Raw genomic sequence first — 8,749 nt, 5'->3', positions numbered from 1 at the left:
CAAAGGTGTGTATGTGTATGCAAAGGTATGTGTTTGTCTGTGTGTGTGTGTGTGTGTATGTGTGTGTGTGTGTGTGTGTGTGTGTGTGTGTGTGTGTGTGTGTGTGTGTGTGTGTGCATGTGTGTGTGTGTGTGTGTGTGTAAATGGGCACATCTCTACTTGGTTCTTATTCCCTCTCTGTGCAGTAGACATCTCCACAGCCCAGCTGCTGCTCTGGCCCAATCTAACTCGGCAGCCTAGAAATCCTGACTGTGTATTTTTCAGCTTTCTGAAGTCAGGATAAATTGCTTTATATACCGTGGGTAGATTTTCTTCCTGCGATTTAGGCACAGTATTCTCTCCCTGGGAGGCATGCACCTGCGCCTTGGTTCTGCCCTACCACACTCTCTGATTGTTCAGTCTGAACCCTATCGGACTTCTACCAACTTTCCCACAAATTTATTTTCCTCACATAAGTCTAGTGGTGTGCCCTGGTCTACCTTCTATTTACTGCCAATATGAAGGTATGAAGATATGAAGGGTAAATATTATGCTTGTAGACTGCAGACCACTTGGCGATTTGCAAGCCAAATGATTGCAATTTGCTCGTACATATTGAGAAATGCATTGCCTGATGATATGTAGAGTAATGCATATCTGCACATTACATTAGATGTCTTAGATGTCTAAACAGATTCTTGAGAACCACTTCGCACATCGCCGCCCATCCCCTCACCTGTACTGCCATGACGACTACTGCTCTCATGTTCTCTCAGTCTAATAAAGTCTTTTTTTGAGTTAGTGCTTTAGTGCAGCCAGGAGAGCAGCTCAAGGGATGCTGTAAGTTAATTCCTTCTTCCCCTCTCCCATGTCTTGAGGTGCAGAGGGTATGGCAGGTAGGCAGTTCACAGTAAGGTGCGCTTGTTTGTACCTGGGGATACTCTCACACAACTCCAGTCTGTCTCTCACACACACTCTTCATCTGTGTGTGTGTTTTCCCCCCCAAGTCCCTCATTAAATCTCTTCCTCTCTCCTCTTTCACTTTCCCTCCCTTTTTTCTTTCTCTCTTTCTTTTCTTCAAGCTTTCTCTCCGACTGTCTTGTCATCTCTCCCTCTCTCCCTCTCTGAAGAAGTGCGCTGCCGCTCTGTCTCCATCTGTTTCCTGTTTATGCACCTTCCTCTCTCCTTTCCCGCGCGCCTCCTCACGGAGCAGGAGGCGTTCTAAGGAGACGGGTCAGGAGGCGCACGGAGCCTTCCTCCCTCAAGCAGGCGACAGCAGGCGTCTGCACACAAACTCTCAGAGGTGGAGTGCGCCAGTAATAATGCACCTTCTCTAACCTCAACACACACACACACACACACACACACCACACACACACACACACACCACACACACACACACACACACACACACACACACCACACACACACACACACACAAACATACACACACACACACACACACACACACACACACACACACACACACACACACACACACACACACACACACACACACACACACACACACACACACACACACACACACACACACACACACTTTTTTCTCACAGACTCACCTCGGCAAAACCATTCGCCATTCACTCTGTTTCTTCTTAGTCTCTCTCTCCCTCTGTCTCTCATTCACACGCACACACACACAGAGGTGTAATGCCAAGGACACTGAACTATCTGCACTGCTATTTTTTCATGCTTTCTCCATGGATCTTTCTCCCCCATCCACCCTCCTCCCTCGCTTTTTTGCTTTCCTCTCATCGGTTTCCCATTCTCTCACACTCACACTAGCACAACCTAAACCCTCTATCTATCTCCCCTCTCATACCACAGACACACACACACACACACACACACACACACACACACACACACACACACACACACACACACACACACACACACACACACACACACACACACACACACACACACAGAGAGAGAGAGAGAGAGAGAGAGACTACAACAACTGGCTCTGCTTTAAAGCATACCTCATCTCTCTTCCACTGCGGCAATGAGGAGTGCTGGGCTGGCGTTGTCTAGACTGCATCTTAGCTTAGTTTCAGCTGACAGTAGAGATCATATTTAATGTAGATCAAAGATGAGCTGTGAAGTATGGCTGATGGGACCAAGGACTTTGGGAACTTTCTTTTGACAAGATGTTGGAAGGAATGACACATTTACCGTAAAAGCCGAGTCCCAATTAGATGCAGGCCTCTTCTACCGACCGGGAGTGGCTACAGGTTTGGACAAATAAAGGCAGGTCTAAATGAGATTCTCCATGATTCAATCATTCAGTTCATTTCACACAGAAACCATGAGCATCAAAGAGTGCTACGATCAAATTCATTCAAATTTACCATCGAGGAAGAGGCGACTCCCTGCCTTTGGTAGCCCGGATATGTGTCCATTCCTCAATTATTTATACCATTTTTGTTGAGCAAAAGCTTTGTGTGGAAGGAATGAAAGGCCTGGCCTATATAAATGCAAATATAAGCGGGTTGAGTTTGCTGATTGAAGCCCAAATAAGAGCCCGGGTGATTAATTAATAATCAATACCGTAGTATTTTTTTTACGGTTTTACAGTTTTAAGTGGTGTGGTAGCAAGTCTAATGTGAGGTTAAGGGTCCATCTCCCAACTCTATTTCTGATGGTAAAGTCCCAGATTACTATAAACACTGAGAGCATGTGTTGGCATAGCCAGGCTGGGAGAGTTCTTTCATGGCAGCACATTGGTCTGGTTCCTTGCGTCCATCACAATATGATCAATAAATGCTCTAACAGGCATCTTCTCTTGTAGCGTTCCTCTTTAAACACTTAAGCTCCTCTGCTTCACTTCTTCTCCCTGTTACTAGCTTCATATGTAGAGGTAGCAGTGAGTGTGTGTGTGTGTGGGGGTGTGTGTGTGTGTGTGTGTGTGTATTTTGACAGCATCTCAAGTGGCATTTTTGAGAATGTGACAGTAATGCAATGCAGGAATGTGGGGGACATGATTTGGAGAAGATAGATAGATAGATAGATAGATAGATAGATAGATAGATAGATAGATAGATAGATAGATAGATAGATTGATTGATTGATACTTTATTGATCCCCAAGGGGAAATTATACAGACATCACACACGCACATGCACTTACAGCAAAAATGGTAACTACATATAAGTATAAACATATAACAAAACTCCACTGTACAGTAGAGACAGTAGAAAATAAGAAAAACTAACAAACCTAAATACTAAATATACTATATAAATTAAATTTTAAAAATCCACAGTGTGCTTGAGGGTGATCAAGCATGAGACGCTTGCAGTGACAGCGGTGGTGGCTCCACCCCTAAGGCTGGTGATGTTGGGCTGGGGGTTGAGGGGGGTGGTGGGGTAGCTATGCCAGCAAGCTGCTCACAAGCATCACTTCAGGAGGGCCTCAGTTGCAGGACCCTGAGCTCTTCACCACTTCTGTTCCCCACTCCATTTCTGAAAGCTTCATCCCAGAGACAATACACAGCTCCATATGCTCTACCATCACACAAATGAAAATAAAGCACTCCCATTGGAACGGCAAACTAGTGCAGGAAAAGTTCAAGCAGATTTGGTCTAGGCTCTGTGTGTCACCTAATGGCCACCGTAGTGTTATGACAGATCTCCTGGGACATGACTGACATGAGGTGGAGGGGCAGTTGCCAGTGACAGTCTCTCTTTTTTTCATGGCAGACCAAATGTGACGATCTTGCACTTATCTCACTCCATCAGCTTCAGGACTGAGAAAGAGAGAGAGAGAGAGAGAGAGAGAGAGAGAGAGAGAGAGAGAAAAGAGAAAGAGATGAAAAGATGGAGAGAAAGACAGAAAAGATAGAAAAAAAGATAGACTTTAAAATGCCCTTTATTGGAAGAAGTATCTTTAAACGAGAGACACTTTAAAAGTGTCTAGTGCTAGAAGAGAACAGGGTAAGAAAAGGAGAGACGGTAGTAAATAGTAAATATTAAGTAGTAAGATCTAAAGCTCTAAAAGCTAATGTAGATGCATGTAGCTACCATCTCATTTAGCCTTTGAAAGTGAATAGTAGTCTGGTTTATTTACAAGACCTCGTCTGTGGGCAGAACAGTGGGCAGATCAGCACTCCTCTCCTCTCCTCTCCTCTCCTCTCCTTTCCTATCCTCTCCTCTTCTCTCCCCTCCTCTCCCATCCTCTCCTCTCCTCTCCCATCCCCTTCTCTCCTCTCCCCTCCTCTCCTCTCCCCTCCTCTCCCCTCCCCTCCTCTCCTCTCCTCTCCTCTCTGGAAGCGGTGATGGTTTTCAGACAGAGCATCCTCACGGCAGCACCGTTCATTCAGTCGTCCGGCCAAGAGGAAGAAGGAGTGTCTGTGTCTGTGTAAACGGCCGCGCTCTAATAGCCAATGATTTAAGGGAATCTGTGTGTGTGTATGTGTGTGTGTGTGTGTGTGTGTGTGTGTGTGTGTGTGTGTGTGTGTGTGTGTGTGTGGCTATCTAGTCATCAGTTAAGCGCTGGCTGATGAGGCCGGGCCCTCTCACCCCCAGCAAATGAGCCTCGCTCTTTGAAGGGGGCGCTGTGTGCACTGGACTGCAGACAGTTTGGGCACAATCTGTGTGTGGATGAGTAGCGACAGCACAAAATATTACTGCTATTTTAGTGCACCCACACACACACACACACACACACACTTCTCTCTGTCAATGAAATGTTTCCCAACCCCACACACACACGCACAGAGGGGAAAAACAATGATTAGAGATAGTCACACCTGGCGTGTTGACGTTAATCTCTTTAAACGCTCAGCTTCAGGTAATTAAATAATCTCTCCTGAGCCATTTAGATGAGTCCCTAAAAAGCCCATCTCACTCTCTCCCTCTTTTACTCTGTCTCTATCCCGCTTTCCACTCCTCCCTCCCGCACACGTCCCTCTTCCTCTCTCCCTCCCTCACACATTCATCTATCTCTCTCTCACTCTGTCTTTCGAGGGTGGCGAGTGTCGAGTGCGGCACGTGGCCCGCGTCATAGACAACTCCGCGTGAGTGAACGAGTGAGTGTGCAGTCCGTGGCGTTGCAAAAGTAACTTTCCGAGGTCGTAATTGAATTGTCCGCGTCCAACTCGCCTCCGGGTCCTTAATTAATTCCAACCCTCTCTCGCTGCTTTTAACGCGTCCCGCGTAAAGTCCCTTAAATATAGATTATGGAGGAGCCAAGGGAGGGCCTCTCCTTTTAAATTCCTATAGAGCCAGCCTGTTCTATTATTTAGTGTCTATTTTAATATTCATCTCTAGATGAAAGGGCTCCATTATTAAAAAAAGACCCGTTCTGCCGGAGAGAGATCCCTCCCTTATTAGCAGGCGAGGTCCACCGGTGTCTCACGAGCAGCTCTGTACGCCTCAAATGTGACTGCGTCAGTCTGCCGTCGGCTTGCTCTCATTCTAATACTAACTCTAATCCAATCTCTCCTCTACCCCTCCTCTCTTTCTTTCTCTCTCTCTCTCTCTCTCTCTCTCAAACACACACAGAGACGCAGAGACACTGATACACACTTATTTCATCTCACTCCCCTTGTTCGATGTCATTCAAGCTAATTCAATTCCAAATTGGGTTTTATTGGCATATGAGAAAGCATGCCTGCAATGTCATACTGTAGCATGGGAATGAGCACAGCACACTTAAGACAAGGACATTATCATGTTGAGTGTGAGTGTGTGTGAGTGTGTGTGTGTGTGTGTGTGTGTGTGTGTGTGTGTGTGTGTGTGTATGTGTGCTCCCGTTTGGAGTGCGGAGTTTGTGTGATAGCATTTCCCTAAACTTCAGGTTCAACAACTTTTTGTAGAGATTCAATATCTTGCTGTATTTGCAAAATTCTATTCTTATTTTATGCGAGGGAGTCCATCTTAGGGGCGTGGATCTTCAATTAGTTTTGGTACCTCAGTTTTGGGAATTGGAGACTGTAGAGCTGTTTGGGGCAACTGATTTAAGATGCACCTTTTACAATATTAATGGATTAATGGATATCTGCTAAATTCAGGCGTGCATATATTTGCCAATGTTTTCTTTGGGTTATTTATTCAAATGCATCAACAAAATTCTGTGTGAGGGTTCAGTTGGAATGTTTGTGCTGACTTCATGAATGCATTCATTTCATGCCAAGTGAAGTGCAGTGCTTCGCTCTGTAAAACCTCTGACAGTGTGAGCTGTGGGATTAGGGTTCATTTACTAGTAGTCTTAAATTATTAGTCGTTAGATAACAGGCTGTTTGGAGGTAGGGCTAGTTGGCAGGTGTTTGAGAGTTTAGAACACCTGCGTGCCTGGTTGTGCTGTGTGTCAAACAGAGCCCAAAATGATTGGAAGGACGGATGTTTGTTTGCCAATAAGGTCCGGAACCGTTCCCTACCTGAACTTCCCAAACCCACTTTCGAGTTTTGAGGAGTTTTGAGCCGCATACGACCAGGGTCTGACTCAGGTGATGCTGCAGTCTAGAGTCTCCCTGAGTGAGTGTGTTCCATGACTCCCGCGGACCTCCCATTTGTAATGAAGATTCTAATCTCTTTCCCTTTGGGCTCAGGCCCAGGACCCACAGTACAGTATGTCTCAGAATGCTGCCTGCCGCGCTCTGTATATCAGTGGGTCAGACCAGCACAAGGCTGGGTGAATAGAGGAGAAATGCAATTGGGGCCTCATTTAGTATAAGGCCAGGGGTTGCTAATTGTTTCACTGAGGATGCAAATTCATTTATACACATTTTAAACAAAATCATGGCTCAACTGTACCCTAGCCCCTCTCTCTCTCTCTCTCTCTCTCTCTCTCTCTGTCTTTCTTTCTCTCTCTCCCTCCCTCCTTCCCTTCCCTTCTCAAGGCAAAACTCTAATGCATTGGACACTGATGATGATGATGATGATGACTTCTTATGGTCTTCATTGAACACAGCTGTAACCAGAGGTGAATCACGGGACATAGTAGAAAGACATTCTGCCACTGAAACATCAAAGAGAAAGCATGGGCAACTCAGCTGTATATGTGGGTTTGTATATCGTTGGCTCGCAAGATGTGGGCAGTGTTTTCTAAACTGAAGAAACAGAAATGCTTAATCATCCTTTTCAAACATCAATACAGCCGAAAGAGATCAAGCCTGAGTTTATGGAGCGAGAGGGGGAGGAGACTTTTTTATCAAAAGAGGAAGAAGTGAAGGAATGGGGGAAGAGAAAAGAGAGGGAGAGAGAGAGGGAATGAGGGAATGTGAGAGAACAGGAGGACATTGGCAGGGATTATGTTAATGCATCCCACTCTATGAAGCCCTGGAGCAGCTCCTTCTCGGAAGATAACCCTCGAGCTGCCTATCAAACACACACACACACACACACACGCACACACACACACACACACGCACACATACACACACGCACGCACACACACACACACACACACACACACACACACACACACACACACACACACACACACGCACACACGCACACACACACACACACACATACACACACACACCCAGACACACATACAAACAGAGCCCTACACAATAACCTTCTGTGTACACATACAGAAATACTCACTCTCTATCTCTCTCTCTCTCTCTCTCTCTCTCTCCCACACACACACACACACACACACACACACATGCACACACACAGACACACACACACACACACATATGCACACATATACACACACACACACACACACACACACACACTCACACACACACAGTCACTCACTGTCAAAGCCCAACACTCTAGTGACTTAACCTCTGGTCTAATTACAGCTGTCACTGCATAAACCCTCCACTCCCACATAAGCTGAAAGCAGTAATCACAATTATGATTGAAAAAAGACGCGCACATACACGCTCACGCACACACACACACACACACACACACACACACACACACACACACACACACACACGTTGAAACCCAGCATTGACGAGGATGGCAGGGCTGTGAGCTGCACTGGGTGAATGTGGGAGTCGTGTGTGCTATATTAGTGCGCATAATGTAGATAGTAGATAATTATAGGAGCCCTGCAGTGGGTGTTTACCTGAGGCTGGCGTCTGGCCTCCGCCCGCGCCTCGGGGGGCACCACAAGTGGCGCTGCGCTCCAGAGAGAGACGGAGCTGCGTGGAGGAGAGGACCGGATGGAGGGATGATGATGGGGAAAGAGAAAAGGGACAATGAATGGCAGCACAGTAGGAGAGAGAGAGAGAGAGAGAGAGAGAGAGAGAGAGAGAGAGAGAGAGAGAGAGAGAGAGAGAGAGAGAGAGAGAGAGAGAGAGAGAGAGAGAGAGAGAGAGCGGGAGAGCAAGAGAGCGAGAGAGAGAGAGAGAGAGGAAGGGGCTCACTGCCATCAGTGAGTGACAGCTCTGGTCAAAGACAAATAAAAGGAGAGAGCGTTGGAGGGTGTGTGTGTGTGTGTGTGTGTGTGTGTGTGTGTGTGTGTGTGTGTGTGTGTTGGGGGGGTGGGGTGTTGTGGACGGTCTGTGAAAAGTCAAGACGGCGTCCGGGGCCTCATGCACGTGATGTGTGTGTGAATGGGACACACAGGTGAGGGAGAACTGATCTGAGAACAGACAGGTTAGCGGGGAACGACTCAGCGGGTCCCTGAGCAAGAGAGAGAGAGAGAGAGAGAGAGAGAGAGAGAGAGAGAGAGAGAGAGAGAGAGAGAGAGAGTAGCAGGGTTATGGCACCAGATCAACACTACATCATGCAAATGGAAAAATAAGAGATATCACTTCAAGAGGCAGGAAAGG

Source organism: Alosa pseudoharengus, unplaced genomic scaffold, assembly GCF_046254945.1.
Source record: "Alosa pseudoharengus isolate Yale_2024_CS ecotype anadromous, Long Island Sound unplaced genomic scaffold, YU_APseudo_1.1 YU_APseudo_1.1_scf_13, whole genome shotgun sequence".
In the NCBI taxonomy this organism is placed as follows: Eukaryota; Metazoa; Chordata; class Actinopteri; order Clupeiformes; family Clupeidae; genus Alosa; species Alosa pseudoharengus.
This window is presented reverse-complemented; position numbering follows the sequence as displayed.